At 47.2% G+C, this 17,979-nt stretch overlaps 1 long non-coding RNA gene across 1 annotated transcript in view; it reads left to right on the top strand.

Moving 5' to 3' along the window:
* The window catches only part of LOC122173890 (uncharacterized), a 31,894-nt gene extending 14,469 nt beyond the window's left edge, over positions 1-17,425 (top strand). Inside the window, exons 2-4 of the long non-coding RNA XR_006174890.2 lie at positions 7,578-7,664; positions 12,471-12,541; positions 12,641-17,425. This is a non-coding gene — a long non-coding RNA (uncharacterized LOC122173890). The remainder of the gene's footprint in view (positions 1-7,577; positions 7,665-12,470; positions 12,542-12,640) is intronic.
* Positions 17,426-17,979: the final 554 nt, after the last annotated feature.

The following is a 17,979-nucleotide window of genomic DNA, read 5'->3' on the forward strand; positions in this document are numbered from 1 at the left end:
TCTGGGCCCTTCTTTCCCTGTATCACCCAAGCTGTGCCTGCCTTTCCTGTTTAGGATACTTAAATAATAGGCGCTTCACACACATGCAAGCTGTAGCAGTGTAGATAATGGCAAAAAGAGAAGCTGCCACAGGAGAACTGACCCCAGGCCTGCTTCTCCATTGCCCTGCATCTTGTGTTGTCATTGACACCTGTACAAAATAGGTGTCTCATTACCATTTGGGTAGTAATGTTTTGTGCCATGAATTACATCAAAAGCTGCAAGGCTGTGGAGAATCAGATCCAGTATTTTCCCCTTCACATAGTCTATTAGACAGTCTGCTCTGTGCATCAGATGAAATAACGCAACAGCTGTTCTACAAGTCCGCTCTAATGACCCCAAAATGCAGGATTCTACCCGCATTCCCCACCTTACTGGTGAGTGTAACAAACTCATCGAGGAAAAAAAGCCTATTAATAATTACCCCCCCAAAAAACTTTCATTTTTAATGAGCTTTAGAAAAAATAAGTTCCTTAATTAAAAAGCTTTTTACTTCGGAGATGGCAACAACACTTCAGAGAACTCCAGACGGTTCCGGCCATGAGTGAAGATGAAATGAACTAACTTGTCGGAGAGCTCCTTATAAGGGCATGAAAGAAAAACCTGAAGGTCAGAGGTCAAATGAAAGATCACTTAGATTTGAGGAACTATCAACAAGGCACTAATTGGACTGAAAGGAGGAGACAGATGTAAAGAAACAAAGCAGGAAAACCGCTTTGGAAGAAGCATCATTAAAAACACAAGTTTGGGGAAGAAAAAGGACCGAGCATTGGTGCAGGAGATAAACAGATGATGACCCCATTCATAACTTGCAGGGTGGAAGGTTTTGGAATTTATGGGTGGACCAAGTCACACATCAGCCCCTCTCTGCACATCTGATTCCTTGTGGAAATTGGTTCTGGGGATGGGTTCTCCATAGAAACTACTGAATAGGAGAAGGCCAGAGAGCAACACGCATTCATATACACCTGTGCAAAGCAGGTATAAAGTTCTACCAAACCACAATGGTTGTATTCCACACTCCCTTCACATGAGGGCAGTTAACACCACAGTGGTGAATCTGGCCCAGGACATTCAGGACTCATTGTGACAAATACAACAATTTCCTGCAACATCCTTGAAAAACAGTGTGAATTAAGTTTCTTTGGAATCCATTAAATGCAAAGGTTATGTATTATTGTGGGTCGCGATGTGACTACTCTAGGAGGCAGAGGGGATGTGAATCCTGAACTTCAAAGGACTGTACTGAATGATATGCCAGACAAGAATAGACTTTTGGGACAGTGTCAGGTGGCTTGCCTCTGGAGGTAAAAGCAAATTTCTGACCTAGGCTTATGCAAAAACCCAGCCTTTTGCAGCTAAGCCCGGGGGAGAGTACCATTGTTTGCTATTTCCCAGATAGTGCTACTCTCCATAAACTTGCACCGGACTCTGTGGGGTTTCCGGAGTCTCAAGATCAAAGGCTCCAAGCTGTATAAAGGAAAGACTGAGCTAATCATGGCTCTTCTGGTTCTGAATCTGACAGTTATGAACCTGTAACCAAGGGGAAAACTTAGAGCCCGAGATTTGGAGTTGGGAGTGACCTCTGGCAAGCTTTGTAGCATGCATGTAGGTTCTAATATTGCTTTTAATGTGTTTTCTCTAATGCTTTTACCTTAAGAATAAATGTACTTGCTTATACAGAGCTCTGTGGTAACCTACAACTGCAGGCAATTACAGATGTTCATAGACTTCAGAGAAAGCAAAGCACAGATGCTGGCTTGTTTGGGCAGTCAGGCGTGCTGGGCATATCAGTGTAGGCAAGGAATTCTGATGGCTGAGGAGCCTAGAGTGTGGGCCCTTGGTGAACCACAGAGGGGGGAAATACAGGTAAAGTTGCCCTGAACTGTGACAATTATTCTGGCTGGTTTTGCTACTGGAGAGACCTCCACTTCTTGGACAAGGATGTTTAACAAGTAATCAGCCCTAGGACCATACCAGGCCTGAGGCAAGTCTCCTTTCAAGGAGAACCTCAGAGGCTCATGTGAGGTCAGACTAAATAAAAAATGGGGGGGACTGTCCTCAAATGTGTAAAGCACCCCTTCGTGGTTGGTTGGTGGCAGGATTTGCCTATGGAGAAAGAGCTGAGGCTTGCATGGCTTCATTTCCATACCCTCTTCTTGCAGGGTCTTAATGCAGAGGCTGCTGCACTACAATGCAAAGCAAATCATATTTGGTTTTTTTTCTCTCCTATGGCAGTGACTTGAGCCAACATGGCTGGTTGCAAAGTGCCTTTGTGATAAATGACCTGTAAAGTTTAGCTCACTCACAGTAACTGTAAAGACCGGCATGGCATGGCCGAGACTGCAGCCCGGGGGGAAGAGAAGGTGTAAGACCAACCCAGCCCTAGGAAGGGATCGAAGAGGGAGCTAACGAGCTATGGAGAGGGGAGACAGGTGCCCTGTGGCTGCCCTCTGCTTTGTGCAGCCCATGGGGATTATTGGTGCCAGAGCTGGTCTCCCTTTTGTGCAGCCCGCCACTGAGCCCCATGTTATTACTCGGGGCAGCCCTTGCAGTGAGGCAGGTGCAGACAGCCACCAGGGACAGCTGAAGGCATGGCTGAGTGAGGCACAATCCAAGGGGCTAAGCCCCAGCCAGCCAAGTGCATTGAAGCCACTTTTAACTTGCCAGCAGGAAGACATGAGTTGATCCATTAGGGGCTGGTCGAATATTTCCATTGACTTCAATGGGCCATGGAGCGGGCTCATAGCTAGGGGTGTGTTTGGGGGAGTTAAGTTAGACCCTTGCTCTAAAACAAGGCTTTTAAAAATAAGCTATGAGCATGGAGCGTATTGCACTAGAGCGTTTCCTATTTCCAGTCCATAACCATTAACTTAAAGCTTTATCAGCAAGTAAGACAGAGCTTATGGTTTGAGAATCTATCACTCCTATTGCTTTTCTGAATGGGCCATTGGAAATTATAGGCTGCAGCAGCAGGCAAAATAACCTTTGTAAGTTATGATGATTGGTTCTCTCCCCCCCACTCATCCCTGTACAGGGGTGGGTTTTCTTTGTGCTTTTGCTACCATCTGGCAAAAGCCCAGCCCAAAACAGAAATCGTTTACATTGAGGCCAGTCAACCTAGCTTCACATTTGGCTACTCATCTGCTAGATTAATGAAATCCAGACTGTGACAATGCTCTGTTGGGTATATTTACACCCTCCCTCCCTCCACATCTTCTCACCTTTCCCTCTGGGGAAGCCAAGAGCAAGGCTGCATTCAAGTGGTGGTCAATAGTTAGCCTTCTCCCAGCGCTATTTCTCTTATTTATAATCCCTGCCCTCCTTTCCCACCTCCAGGAACACTTTTTATTATGAGCCATGGAGAAGTGCAAAGCACTCCTTGAACTCCTTAGGTCAGTGCTCGTCTTCCTGAGATGAACAATGTGAACAACAGAGTGACAAGTAGCCAGTGGCTGTTGCACACCATGGCCTGAGCTCCATCTGGTCTGTGGGTACTTCATTGTAAATCACAGGGCCATGCAGGGAACTAGTTTAGCCAGGCCTCTTATTTATTATTTTATTGCATGGTGCCATAAATTGGCATCCTCTTTCATCAGGTGTTGGGTTTGAAACACACCTCTTCCAGACAGGGCCGGCTCCAGGTTTTTTGCCGCCCCAAGCAAAAAAAATGTTGGCTGCCCCAGCCCTGGGCTCTCAACCCCCCACCAGTGCCTGCTCCCACCTGCACCCCCTGTCACCCCAGCCCTGGGCTCCCCCCACCAGTGCTGACTCCGCCCACTCCCCCCTCACCTGTCCAGCTCTGGCAGGGTCAGGGTAAGCAGCAGGGCTCCCCAGCCACGCCTCAGCCCAGGGTCCCTCCAGCCAGGGCTCCCGCCTCCAGGACCTGCTGGGACCCGGGAGGGCAGAGACTGGGGACTGCCCCGGCAGGGAGCTGAGGAGCTGGGGCAGGGTAGCTCCAGAGGGAGCAGAGCTACAGAGAGTGGGCCGCAGGCCCCGCATGGCAGCATCCCGCCCTCTATGGCCCTGCTGCTTCTGGCTGCCCTGACGCAACCCCTGGAGGCTTGGGCCGCTTTGCCCAACCCTGGTTGCGGTGCTGGGGGGCAGCCGCCCCTGCGGCACCTGCAGGCAGCTCCGTGCAGAAAGGAAGATGGATGGTGGGAATGCCACCCCTGAAAATGTGCCGCCCCAAGCACGTGCTTGGTTTGCTGGTGCCTAGAGCCGGCCCTGCTTCCAGATCAGTAGAAAATCTAATTCCCAGCCTTGTTTCATGTACACTCTGGGAATCAAGGAAAGAAGGCATAAGATGGTCTGGCCCTTTAATGCAGGAAGGAACTTTCTACTTTCAGAGAAGTCCCCCAGACAGAATGTAGAAAAGAGCCAGACACAGACTAACAAAGCTCACCCTTTGCGTAACTCCCAGGGGAGTCAGTGGAGGGATGAGCTAGCCCCAGGATATGACATGTTGAAAATCCCTGTGTTTTAATGTGTGCATTTTCTCCCCTCTGATAGGAGCTTGCCAGACAGCTGAGACCCAAAGTCACATTTGTGACTAGGACTATTTGCTTAGCTAGTCATAGCATATCAGAGCAGGGCACGTGCCAGATGATTGGGTGGTGGAAGCTGCTAATAACTGGAGTTGGCCAGAAAATGCTAGAGTGTTTCAAAATTTTGAAGGAAAAAAATACAAAAAAAAAGGTGGAAAATATTCCCCACAAAATCATTGCATTTTTTTTTCCAACTAGGCCTGATAACCCATGTTTAGAAGCCAGATCAACTGGTAAAATTTGGCATATCTGAGTCAACAGACCTATTTCAGCTGAGAATCTGGCCTGAAAACTTGACCTCTGTATTCATTTAATAAGCTAAAAGTAATAACTAGGGTTGGAGACCATAGATTCTGGCCAAGAAGTGGACTCCCCCAGGGCACAGAAGGAGCTAATCTTCCTCATGAGAGCCATGGGTCCTCCATGATCATGGGTAGTGAAGACAGGCTAGCAGGTGTGAGCATACATGGAATCTGCATCAGCACCCCATCTGTTTCTGCTCAGGTGCAGACTTGGTTCCTTCAACAAGTACTTGTGTCGGGCCAACTGCTGCAGCCCACGCTCCCAGGTGGCCAAGCAAGAAATAGACGCCCATGTATAGAAGATGATTTTGACGAAGGACTACAGAAGACAAGGAAGAGGATATGGATGAGATGACAGTTCCAAAGACAACAGCAAGCTCCATGGATGAGTTTTGTTCACTCTCAACCTTGCACCATCCCAGTCAGGTACTCCCTGCCAGGAAACACCTTTAGCCTCTGGGGCCGTGGCTTCTTTAATCCCCACGCATGGCAGGGACCCCTCAGTGACAACCCCAAGCAGAATTGGGCTACTACAATCCTGCCCATAAACCTTGCCTACTTTAAGGAGCCCTGGCGCAGTGGATTAAAGGACATGTGGTGGCTTTGGTTGCTCCCCAGAAAGATCAAGGACTGGTACAGGTCTTGGCACATGTATAAGCATGTTAAGACTAAGTTCTACGTCTGGCCTAACACCTTTGAGGTTGCATCATCGGGATGTCTTGCCTTCTGGGAAATAGATGACCCCCTGATCTCACTTGTTATGAGGAATACTTTGGGGCTGTCCTAGCACTTTCCTGTCTTCCTGACTAGCAGTGGGGAAGACTTATGAGGCGCCAAGCTTGGCATAGCACAAACATCCAGTGGCTACAGCAGTATAGCCTGCTTGTAGGGAGTGAGGAGGAGTATATGTGGCTGCTGGAGACTTCCCATCCCCATCAAGTCCTCTCTGAATTCTGCCCCAGTCCTAGCCAATTTGAGACAAACCACAAACACAATGACTTGATGTTTTCCTTCACCCCTCCCCCCCGACTCCTCCTGTTTCTCAAATGAACTCCTTCAAGAAATCGTCCCTTTGTGTGACAGCAAACACATACATTTCACAGGCACTCCCATGGGACGGTGCTCGGCAACATGCACATGCACCGCTTTCATGTTTCCAAGTGTATGTAATGTGCGGGGCCCTTTGCCGCTCAAGGACGACATTTCAAGTTCTTCAAAAAGACTGAAGCAAAGTTTTGATTGCTGAAAGAAACAGATTCTTAAGACTTGATTGATAAAACATCACACTTGGGCCGATTAAAGCAGGCAGCTCAGAAGTTTTTGCGAAGAAAGGAACAATTGATTTTTTTTTTTTGGTGCCGTACTTCCATTAGATCCCCAGAATAAGACGGCTGAAGCTTTAAATATTTATGAAGGTGAAAACTGGTTGGGAGCTCCAGAGGCGTCAGTGCAAAGTCTTGGGACCTGCAGACAGGGGTGGTGTTGGCTGCTGGTTAGAAATGAGGTCCGGGGTGCTGCTTTACTGGGCAGAGAAAGAAACGGAGCACGTCTTTAGCACAGAGTTGTGTGATGTTTGGTTAACAAGGGCATGGTAGGGGTAAATAGGGTGTTCATTTCCCCATCTCCTTGTAAGTTATCTTGGATGCAGTTAGTTTGCCGAGGAATATTATGCTGGGAATTTGTGGGACAGTTGGCTATTTACCAGATAGTGATACTCTCCATAAATCCGCACTGGCATCTGGGAGTTTTATGCCACAGGCCCAGCATGGAGAAGTCCACATCTTCCTCCTTGGCACATCATGGAGGTCCCTGTAGAGAAGCAACCTGCACCTGCTGACAGAATCTGTAATACAAACACCTACATCTGCCCTTGATCCTTAATTAAGCCTCACCATGTCCCTATAAGGGCTTGATCCTCTGAGCTCCCACTGGGAATGGCCATTGGGAGTTGCTAGGTCCTTGTGGCACTCCTCTACAGTCCTTCCTCAGCATGGGGAACTCCTTGCCATAGGATGTCATTTCAGTTCCTTCCAAGAGCACCTCAGTGGATCAATTTGCTAGACAGATGTAATGAGGCTTAATTAACTATGGCCAAATTGCAAACTCCTTACTCAAATTACTGAACAGTTATTCCAATGTGTTGGCTATTTGCAGAGTAAAGTACTATTCAGTGTGAGTAAGAGCATCAGATTTTGGCATTCTATACAAGTGTTAAGTATTTCCTGGGACTAATAAAAGGCAGGTTGAAAGTCCCTGTTTCATTGGTGGGGGTGTGTGTGTGTGTGTGTGTGCTCAAATATGTTCTTGTCAGGCACTACAGCTTAGCGCACACACATTGTACAATACCTTAAAGCAGCTATGCAAATTGGATCGTAATAGCATTCAGATAAATGGTTTAAGGAAGAAAAGGGATACAATAGTGTCAGAGTTAATGTTATAGGCTCTACCTCCCAAATTGGCTCACAGAAATTAGCAAGAAGGAAGGATCAGATGAAATAATAAACCTGCTTACCTGCTCATTAATTTAATCTTTTCTTTCTCTCTCCCTTTCTCATAGCGTTTGTGGTTTCTATAACTGGAATAACTACAGAATTGCAAAGTCCTAGATGAAAGGGAGACTAGGTCTGGAAGCACAAAGATTAAAGAAGAGTTTTTAGGATTTGTCTTGGATTATTTTTTTTTCTTTCAGGTCTGAGATGGCTATTCCCTGCTCGTCTCACAGCTATTCGTCGGGGTATACTTATAGAGCACAGAAGCGGAGCATAGAGGCTCTTGGGTAGGTTCCCTACATTTTTCTGAGGACACTATTGAAAATACTGATTCTCAATGGAGCAGGCTGCAGGAACCTTCTATACCTCCAAAAATGAACTTTCTTCTAGCTGTATTTGTAACAGAGATGGGTCCAGACATGCCCCCTCCCCCAGATCCAAACACTCAAACCTTGAAATAGTTCAGATTCAAATCCAAACTTTGTCGTTTGGGCTTCTCTCCTTTCTATACAGCTGAAAGGAGGATTACATAACCACAGCTGGGTAGTTTCTTTGAATAGGATGTTTTTCTGTGGTCTGCTGCTTGTTGAAAAATGGTTACCCTAGTCCTGGACGTGTGACCCAAAGGAGTATTCCAAAGCATATACTCATGTCAAGTTAGTTTTCCCTTGTTGAAGCCAGGGACGGGAGCTGGTGAGGTTGATTCTCCCTGTTTGCTCAGCAGTTTTTGTGGCTATGCACATTTACCCATTATGTGGGCAGAACATTTTCTTTAGACTAGCATGGGCATCTCTGAGCTGTAGTTGGGTACATTTCTGGAAATTGGAGATGTAGTAAATAGGCATTTTGCAGAGTGTCAGACAAGCAGGAGGTGAAAAAGGGAAAAGCATTTTCTAAATCACTCTGGGTCAAATTCTACCACCTCACTCATGTTGCTGTCTACCTTCCTCAGTGATCTACCCACTGAGTTCACTGGGGCTATTGGCAGAGTGAAGGTATGGCTCCATGTAAGAGTGGAAGAAACTGGGGCTAGCTGTGTGGACAAAAATAAAGATAAAAGGAAGCCCTTATCAATGGTGTATTCTTTCCCTGGCAGATCATCTATATCTAGCTGGAACCATAGAGCTATGCTTTCGGTAAGGTGAGGAATAGCTCAAGAACCACTTTCCCATTGGATTTGGCTCTCCCAGTCCTGTCTGGAAGCAAAACCAGAAAGGCTTGGCTCAGATTTGGGGAAGAGGGAAGGAAAGGGAGAATTCCCCTTTGCTCTGCACATCCAGGCACAATCCTACCAAAGTAGAATTGTAGCCTTTAACACCCACATTGCACAGGGTCATGACGACAAGGTGCAGGGCAATGGGGAATCAAACCCAGGAATTGTTTGTGTTGACTTTTCACAAAACCAGCAGGGAGAAGAGTCCCCAGAGAGCTCCTCATGAGATTTGTGCATGTGCAGCCCCCTGATCCCCAGTGAACTGGGGAGGGCACAGACAGCCCATCTGCGATCTAGATCTCCTTGACATGATCATCAGGCACTTCCTTGTTGGCTGGCTGCTCTTTCATGCAGAGGAGACCTGAAGCATCAAATCAATGAAGCTTTCAGATGGAGAGAAAGCTGAGCCGGGCTCGGAATATGATTTATGATTTCAGAGCATCTGAAGCGTTGTGGTTGGGTTTCGTATTGTAATTGCCTTTCAGCAAGTAGTATCCAATTAGGTGACCTCCTGGGTCCTTCTATTGATTTTTCTTTTTTTGAGGGGAAGGGGGTGTAGATTTTTCCATTACTTTCAGTAGCAGTGCTGTCTAGGCTGGGATGAGGGACCCCTTGTGAGAGCAGTGACCTCACAAGGTGTCACGGGGACCACTTAGGAGGCTTCAGGATCTGGGGGGGTGCGGGGGAATAATTTGTCTGGTAGAGGCAGCTGCAGTAAGTGAAGCCAGAAGGAAAAACGTCAGATACTACAGCACACAGCTGTTACATTCCCAGTGGCCGGGTTTGCAGCCTACTTCTCCAGTCCATGACCAGCAAGGCAGCTCGATTCAATGGGGATAGGAGAGAGAGAAATCAGACCCAGCAGGAACTACAGCCATGCTCCTTTGAACCAGAAAACACATAGGAACATATTAGGTGAGCCATGAGATGCCAGCAGGGAAGGGGTTAATATAACTACTATTCCAATATTACAGTAACGCTTGGTGCCCCAACTGAGCCCCATTGCACTAAGGGCTGGACACACACCTAGTGAGAGCTAGTCCCCGCCCCAAAGAACTTGCACTCCACCTCAGCCTTGTCTTACTCCAAGATACTTGCCCAAGGTCCCCCCCAGGTGGCTCTGTAATGCCAGCAACAGGTCAAACTTGCTGCTGTGTGCTCCTGCCCTCCAGGTAAGGATGCAATGAAATGGGCAGTGAGCCTTGCCAAACAGCACCCTGCAGAGATGACTGGGAAGCACCATGGCTAGAAGCAACCAGGAGCATGTAGTATCTTGTATAAGGTGAAGTCTCAGCTATCTGGCATGCCCCAGCTGTTGGGCCAGAAGACCGGTCTTCCTTCAAGTGTACCTACTCTTCCCCTCCTCTTCTTCCCCCCCCCCCCCCACACACAATATACTGTCTGCATAAAACCAATGGATGGTCTAAGTTAGTAAACTTTATTGAGCACTTGGGATAATTTTTCTCTCTAAGTTTCAGCACAACTTCCCCACTCTTACAGTGCACCATGAACTGTATATTTCACTCATTGGCCATAATGGTGTAGAATGGTTAACTGACCAAAACTGCAGGCTTCACTCACCCCTCCTGCCAGGTTCCCCCATAATTGGCCTGTGAAATTCCACAGCTGGTCTGTGACTGGAGCAATGCTGCAGTTTCATCTCTTCCTTGCATGACCCCTCTTTTGAAATGAGCCCACTAGTAAAAGGTTCATTTCTCAAGTGCTGCTACCTCCCGTTAAACAAAGCAGGTGGGGGGGACCCAAGATGATAGACCACTGTGCTGATTAATTGAAGAACTCTAACTAATGCCCTTTGTTTTGCATAATATAAAGCTTTATTCAGAGACAACAGCCTCCTACATCAAAGATTCCCACCTCATTCTCAACTTTTGAGCCCTTCTCCATACAATTAATACAGAAAGATCTAAATAAAGTTACACCGAGCAGCCTGCCGATAATATCTTGAACTGTGAAGCAGGGCTCGCTCTGCTCTGCAGGCAGAATCACAAAAGCTGCTTTGCTTGATATTCCTTGCCTGCAGGGTCCCATTCCACAATTGTTAGATTGTGTGTATGTGTAAAAGGAGAAATTGCTCGAGCTGCCACAGTGACTGGAGGTTGCAATGCTCTTTATCCCACAGAGCTGGCGTAGCTGGCATAGAAGGGAGTTCTGAAGGAAGTAATGTAATTGATTCTGGAATATCAAAGCCATGCCGGGAAAGCTTGCATCAGGCACTGCACAAATACTTTGGGACAGACTCTGATGCCCTTCCTCACGCCAAGCAGCATCTTGCTCAGTGAACCCTCCTGTGGAAACCCGTGGGACTAATTGCAGAGTAGTGTGCACTGCCATGTGATTAAGGGCAGTTGAATGTAAACCTTTGTTATGAGTTAACTGGCTTTGCCATGAGCCCAATCTATGGGGCAGTGAGTTGCTCTGCTGCCCCAGGAGCAGAGCAGGGAGCAAATCTCCTGCTTCAAGAGTGATGTGCCCTGTGTCCTTCCTACGCTTGGCACAGAATACATCCCCTGTGCGCCAGCGCCCTGGTGTGTTGGAGAGGAGCCACGGTTCCACCCACTCCTGGGTCCTGCGTGCCCACTCTTCTCCACCTGCAGGGGATGGGGAGTCTTTCCACTCCCTTCTAGGGGCTCAGGTCAGGTCCCGTATCCCAGGCCCCATCCAAGCCCCCTTGTGTTCTCCATCAGAGCTGGTCTTTTTGCAGAAGCCTGAAAATATTTTTTCCTCTAGTTTCCACTTGGCAACTAGATGATGATTTGCCTCCACCCCTTGTTTTCCAATGGAGCACAAACCAGCATGAGCTAGTTAAAGAGGGGAGCCCATCTGGGATGGCACTCTCTAGGAGAGACAATGGGGTGTAAGAGGGTGCTGTCAACAAGTCAGGGAACTTGCAGGCTTAGTGATTGCAGCCTATGCTAGCCCCAGCTGCGACCTGTGCGTCCTGGTATAGTAGAGAGCAGCTGTAAGCCGAAAAGCAGGAGAAATGGTCTGATGTTCTGAGGACTGATTCTACTGCAATGCAGAGGGGGTCTGAACCAGAACACCGGGTCTGAGCATTGCTAAATGCTTGGCAAGGCCAAACACGGTTGGGGTGCGTTTGGATTTGGATACAAAGCTTTGTCGTGGAGAGATCGTGCTCTCTTTCTTTTCTCCCCCCTCCCCCCCCCCCCCGGAGATGTTAAATCTGGCTTCTAAAACCAGGACTCTGCCACCCACTCACTGTTTGAGCCTGGGAAAGCCACCTCCGCTAACCCACCTGAGGACATGAGAAAGAGGAGCAGCTGCTGCATCAAAGCAGAACTATGCTGAGGAAGCTAGCTCTGATTAAGAACGCCCTCCTTCTCCTTTTCTCCTTTATAGTCCATACATGTCTTAGTTTCAGAGAGGCCAGTTAGCCTTCGCTGCACGTCAGATTGTGGCTTTGATGAATAAGGAAGCAGTAAAATTCAGTCTGCTGTACAGGTCTTTGCACCCCATGTATGGTATGTACTACCTAGCGCCTGAGGGGTTCCATTCCCTCCTACTGTACAGAGCTTGTATTCCATACCTTACTGCAGGATAAGCTGTACCATTTCTGTTCTTAGATCTCTGCAAAATGCTAATTGTGTGCCTGACCCCCCACAAGATGACAAGGGAAAACCTCTCCTCATTAGCTCTGCATCTGTGGGTGAAGGAAATCAAATGTTTGTTGTAGAATGAATGCACCTACTGTAAATTCCAACATGTGCTGTGGGAAAATGCCAGCTAAATAAGACTTCGTAAGCACGGGATGTTTAAATAATAATGAATACCCACTGCTGTTTATTAGAGTAGCAAGGTAATGAAAGACAAAGCTGCAGTTGCCTTTCATCTTTCCTTACAGGACACATTGCATCAGGCCTGCAGTTAAGAAGCTGAAAGAAAAGATCTGAGTGACATGGGAACATGATAGCAGTAAGTTTGAGAATTTTATAGAACACTTCATGAATGTTAATTCATTCAGCTTCCCAGCATCCCTGTGAGTTGGATAACTATTTTCCTCATTTCACTAAGGAGGAAACTGAGGCACAGAGACAGGAGGAGACTTTTCCAAGGTCACCCATCAGGTCAGTGGGAGATCGTGCATTGGAGCGCAGGAGTTCAGGAGTCTGTATTACACCATGACTACAGTCAAGCTCTGAGAGGATCCCAGGAGGAGACAAGCCAAGGCATTTGCAGGTTAAGCTCCCAGTCCATGGGCAGAGTTGTGTGAGGCAACACACTGAAAAAAGGAGGACTTGCTGTGGGTTAAATTTGAGGCACATTTGCAGAGCTGTGTCAGATTGCAGGACTGGAATAGCAGGGATGTGGAATAGCTGGGATGGCTGTCAGAAAATTATTCCGCAAGTCAGAAGTAGGATTCACTGTCAGCATTTGCATGAGTATTCTCCACTCGCAGCTCTCTGCACTTTGCCAGCTTTAGATAGAAGCATATGGACCAAACTGATGCCTCATGTAATGCCCTTCACTTCAGTGGAATGCAATAGAAATGAATTTGGCTTTAACTGTGTTCCTGACATGGAGGCTAAAATTTCCCTGATTTTTGTACCTCTCTTGAGGCAAATATCCATCCACTCACATGTAGCATGCAATATAATCATTGGACTTTGATCAGGTTGTTGAAGGTAGCAGAACCCTTTAAAGAAACGGGGATGATTTAGTTGGGCATTAGTCCTGCTTTGAGCAGGGGGTTGGACTAGATGACCTCCTGAGGTCCCTTCCAACCCTGAGATTCTATTCAAGGAGTTGCATTTTGGGGAGACTTATCTGCTTCAGCAGGTTTCTACAGCCTTTTCCTCCCCATATAATTCAAGATACTTTTCTCCTCGGACTGAATGCTGCATGGACCATGCTAGTGTAACCCCCACACCACCTCCGGTGTGGTGTTCTGTCCCATCTAGTGGAACCAAGACCACTTAGAGAGGAAAAGGAGTCTGATCTGCAGTCTTGGCTGACAGCCTGTTGGCTTTTAGCTCCTGCACTAGAGGCTCATGAGCTAAACTCAAGAGGTTCCCGGTTCAATCCCTCCCACCGATGAGCGGAGTCAGTTGGCGTTACACTAGCCCGTGTACCTTCCTAGGGACGCAGTTCTTTGCAGGTGTAAATACCGGACTGTGGTGCACATTGAGTATGAATTTTAATTTGATTTTTCTTGTAATGTGTTGTGGAAGCTGAAGCCGCTGCCTGCCTCTCTCCAGCAGCTGGAGTATGGCACAGTGGCAACCTCGTCCAAGATTTACAGCCAGCTAGGAGAGGTGCTCCAAGACTTCTGGGTCTCCAATGGTCACCTGTGGTAGTCCCAATGATCTGAAATATTTATTCGGTCCTAATTAGGACTAATTACCACTTAACCCAGAGAAGGGACATACCCAGAATGCCCAGCAGTTCAATATCTTTACTAGTGAATAGCCTCCACTAGAGCTAATTAAAAGGCAAGAGCTATGGGCTGTGCCGGCCTCTCTGCAAACCTGCGCTGAGTTTGTGTTAGAAGGAAGGACCTTGTGTAATGGAGCAAGCAAAGTGCTGACACTCACAGCCTGAGGTCCATGCCATTCCACTCAAAGCCTCCCTCACGGATGCCGTCCTAAAGGAAAGTCTGCTTCGCGTGTAATTTTATTTTGATTATTTTTTCCTCCCTTCTGGTTCAGCTTCATCTCCAAATGTCATTCTCGCGCTTTCATTTTTCACCTTTGAAGAGACCTTTTCCTTTCCCTCCGCTCCCTTGAGCGGTCTCTTTCCGCCAATGTTTTTTCTGCATATAACACTGACCTTTCCCTCATCTCCATAGGACAAAGGCAGCTTGGCACTTTCCTAATGGGAATTGGCTCAAAAAGTTCCAGTAATTGCTCTATCCTGAGTGTTTAACTGCAGAGTCTCATTCAGCTTCCACGGGTGCCGATGCCCTTTCCCCTCTCTTTGCCATTCTCCTACGACTTAGACAGGCTGAAAACAGATTGTGAATAAGAGCCCCAATTAACCGTCCTTTGATCAGAACCTCTTTCTTACTGGGCCCGTTCAGTTTAGTATTGTTTCCACCCTATTGCTTGGGAATCCTTCAGCCTGAAAAACCCTCTGGTGCAGCAACCTTGCCTTGCTATGCCTGTTCCTATGCTGAGATGCCCACTGCATGCTAAAAATGATGTGGGGTTGAGACACTCCCCACACCATCTTCTTTACTCTCCCCATGGTGCTTTGCATTCACCCTGTCTACTTCCCACCCTGATCCAACTTTGGGGCAGGAATTGTATAGTGTGCTTGAATGCCCCACATGCCTACAACCTTGGCACTTATGTGGCCCCTTCGCTGTAGTATTTAAGCACTTCACAATTATGAATGGGTTCATCCTCCCCCTAGCCCTGTGAAGGGGATCTGATTAGCAATCCCCTTTTACAAATGGGGAACTGAAGCACCCCAAGGTTAAGTGAGGTGCTAACAGTCATGGGAGAAGTCCATGGCAATAGTGGGATTTGAACCTGCACCTCCTATGCCAGTGCCTTAGCCACACACTTTTTGTGTGTGTGTGTCTTCCTGGGTGTTCCACTGATGCCCTGCCAATGCAGGAGAATGGAGAAATTCACCAGAACTGACCCTTTCTCACAAATAGTTTTGGTTTTGACTAATTGGCATTTTGCAATTGGAAAAATACTGCATCAAAAATGCTGAAAACAGTCTCTTCCCCCAGCCCCAGACACACAAAACTAGGGACAGTCAACTCAAATTGCTCATTGGCGCTCATCTGCCAGGCTAGAATGTAAGGAGAGGTGTATTCTGAAATGAGTAGCACCCCGCAGGCCCTTACAGATCCCAGACATGACCTAGGAGCTAGTGACACACAAAGCTTACAAGGGCTCTGAGAGATGCCCCATTAATTATGTGGGGAGCTGCAATCTGCGTCTACCAGTTTCTGGGTGGTCTTTGATTGTCACTCACATCTTGCAATAATCTGAGCTAGAGGGATAAATACACCAAGGTGCCATAGCCAGGAAGAATGGCTGCAAATTCTTGGCCAAGCTTAGATAGCTTCTCTACCTCCTTCCCTCTCCTTCCCTCATCTCTCCCCCACTCAAGCAGCATTACCCACATTATCTGTACTGAGCTTCACCCTTGTGCTAGACTGACTGTAGCAGTCCCAGCGGAGTGTCCCTATTTATTTTCTCTCGACGAGAGAAAGAAAGTGTTGGGCGCCTAACCAGGTTTAAAGGATTTAAACATGTTTGGACAGAGCTGTGTGAATAATATTCATTTGGACTGGCATGTGCACACACTGACTCAGGGAAAATAACATTTTCTCACTGCTACAATGAGGTTAAAGCAGCCTGTGGAGACACAGGCTGCCTAGCTTTGAGAAACAAATATTGTTTCTTTGCACATGGAGCTTACTGTGGGGGCAGCCGCATCCTTTGCCTCCTATGACTGCTTGTACAGCGAACGGTCAATGCCCATCGCTTCTCCCCTCTCCAGAGCTGTGGGGCCCAGTTGCTCTGTATCTAGCATTTGACAGAGCTGTGCAAGAGGTCTGGGTTGCTTTCTTGCTCTCTGGGTAGATGAACATACACAAACCATGCACAACTCCGGCTCCCAAGACCCTAGCAGAAACTCAAGCCCTGTCTATACTGGGGTTTTTTTTGCACTGAGTTAACTACAGCAATGCAAACTCCCACTGTAGATATGGTGCACAGTGTTAGATGGCACTTGGATGGGTGTGACTTACTCCTGTACATTAGGGTGAGTTGCACCACTTCAAACCCATTTTGCCCTGGTGCCGCATGTCTACATGCGAAGTTTGCACAGGTGTAGTGACATTCATGTGGACACACCAATGCAAATGCACCATGTCTAGACAAGCCCTTGCATCCACTTATTCAAGAATCGGCAGCTGCTGCTAACCTGCAAATATGTTTATAACATAGCTGGACCTAACCAACAGCTGTTCTTTCCAGCTCCAGGCCATCAATCACTGCCGACTGTCTGACCTCCTTGGTCTGTAATATGGGCTTCACCTTAATTTCTGAGAAGGGCTTTCTTGCCTGTTGGAAGCTGAAAAATACCACTCTGCAAGCACGGGTTGGGCTAATGATAGATGGCAGCCTTGCAAATATGCCAGAGACTTTGACCTAATTGTCACTGAGATACTTCCTGATTAACTAACGGAGAAAACCCAATTAAAAGTTCTGCTCTTTTTAAAGTCTCCTCTGTCTTTACTTTTTCCTCCCCCTCCTGCCTGTTTTAAATTGGCTCCAAATTAAACACACCTGGTTAGGTGATGCAGTTTTCCTTTGGACCCACCAATCCCCTTGGAAATCAAGTGAGTCCTCTAAAGAACAAAGGTCCATGTTACTCCCATTGCTGAGTCCAGCTCTGGATTTCTGAGCCTAGCTGGAATGGCTCTCAGATCAGGTCCTGGGAGAAGAACTGAAATTAGATTTCTCTGTCCACCTGGAATGGACCCTCAGGCATTTCCAAGGGGGCCAGTGGAATCTGAACTGGATTTCTCAGCCCATCTGGAATGGATTCTAGGTAAAGCCAATGGAAGGAAGAAATCTGAACTGGAGTTCTGCAGCAGCCTGGAATGAACACTTAGTTCCCCAGACTTTTTATTTCTTTGCTAAACCTGAATAAAACGACAGCCCAGCAGAAGTCTCCTTCGCACATTTACTTTGATGTGCAATAACGTAATTACCATAATAGGTTCATCCCTTTACTCCCCTCTCCCAGTGTTGAATCACGTAGACCATTCATACAAATTGATATAGAGCCTCTACGATTAATTCAATTTACCTTTTAACAGACCTAGGAATAGTAGTATTGCTTCAGGTTCAGAAAGAGGCTTTTCTAGCCCCATTTAACAGGTTTATTCACTTTTTTCAGATATTCATTTCAACTCTGATGACATGGCAGGGCCTGAAAGAGGCGTCTGTGGAAAGTAGCTTCTTTAAGCCTTGGCCCTGCAATCCCTTGCAGGTGCACAGTAGGGAGTTCCAGCTTGTTGCACTTCAGTGCAACGGTGAGTGAAGGCTACACACGGGTGAAATCAGGGTAAGTGCTAGGCATGACTGCACTGAATGCTGCGGTCTCAGGAAGGGTTAGTCTGATCTTGCATGCACCAGTTTCAATCTGGACTAGGCCTACAGACATCATTAGCCTTATCTAGTAGGTCTGAATCTGGACTAGCATTAAATCAGGCTGCCCTGTGCTCCTTTTCCTGCTCATCTCTGTTTGTGTTAAGCTTTTATGCTCAGCCCTCCAGACTAACGCTATGCAGGATCAGATCCTTAACGCACAGAAACACATTATGTGAAAAGAAAGTTCCTGGATGCCACCATCGTGCTCTGAAACCCCCCGCAGTAAGCAGC

This window comes from Chrysemys picta, chromosome 16, assembly GCF_011386835.1.
Source record: "Chrysemys picta bellii isolate R12L10 chromosome 16, ASM1138683v2, whole genome shotgun sequence".
NCBI lineage: Eukaryota > Metazoa > Chordata > Testudines > Emydidae > Chrysemys > Chrysemys picta.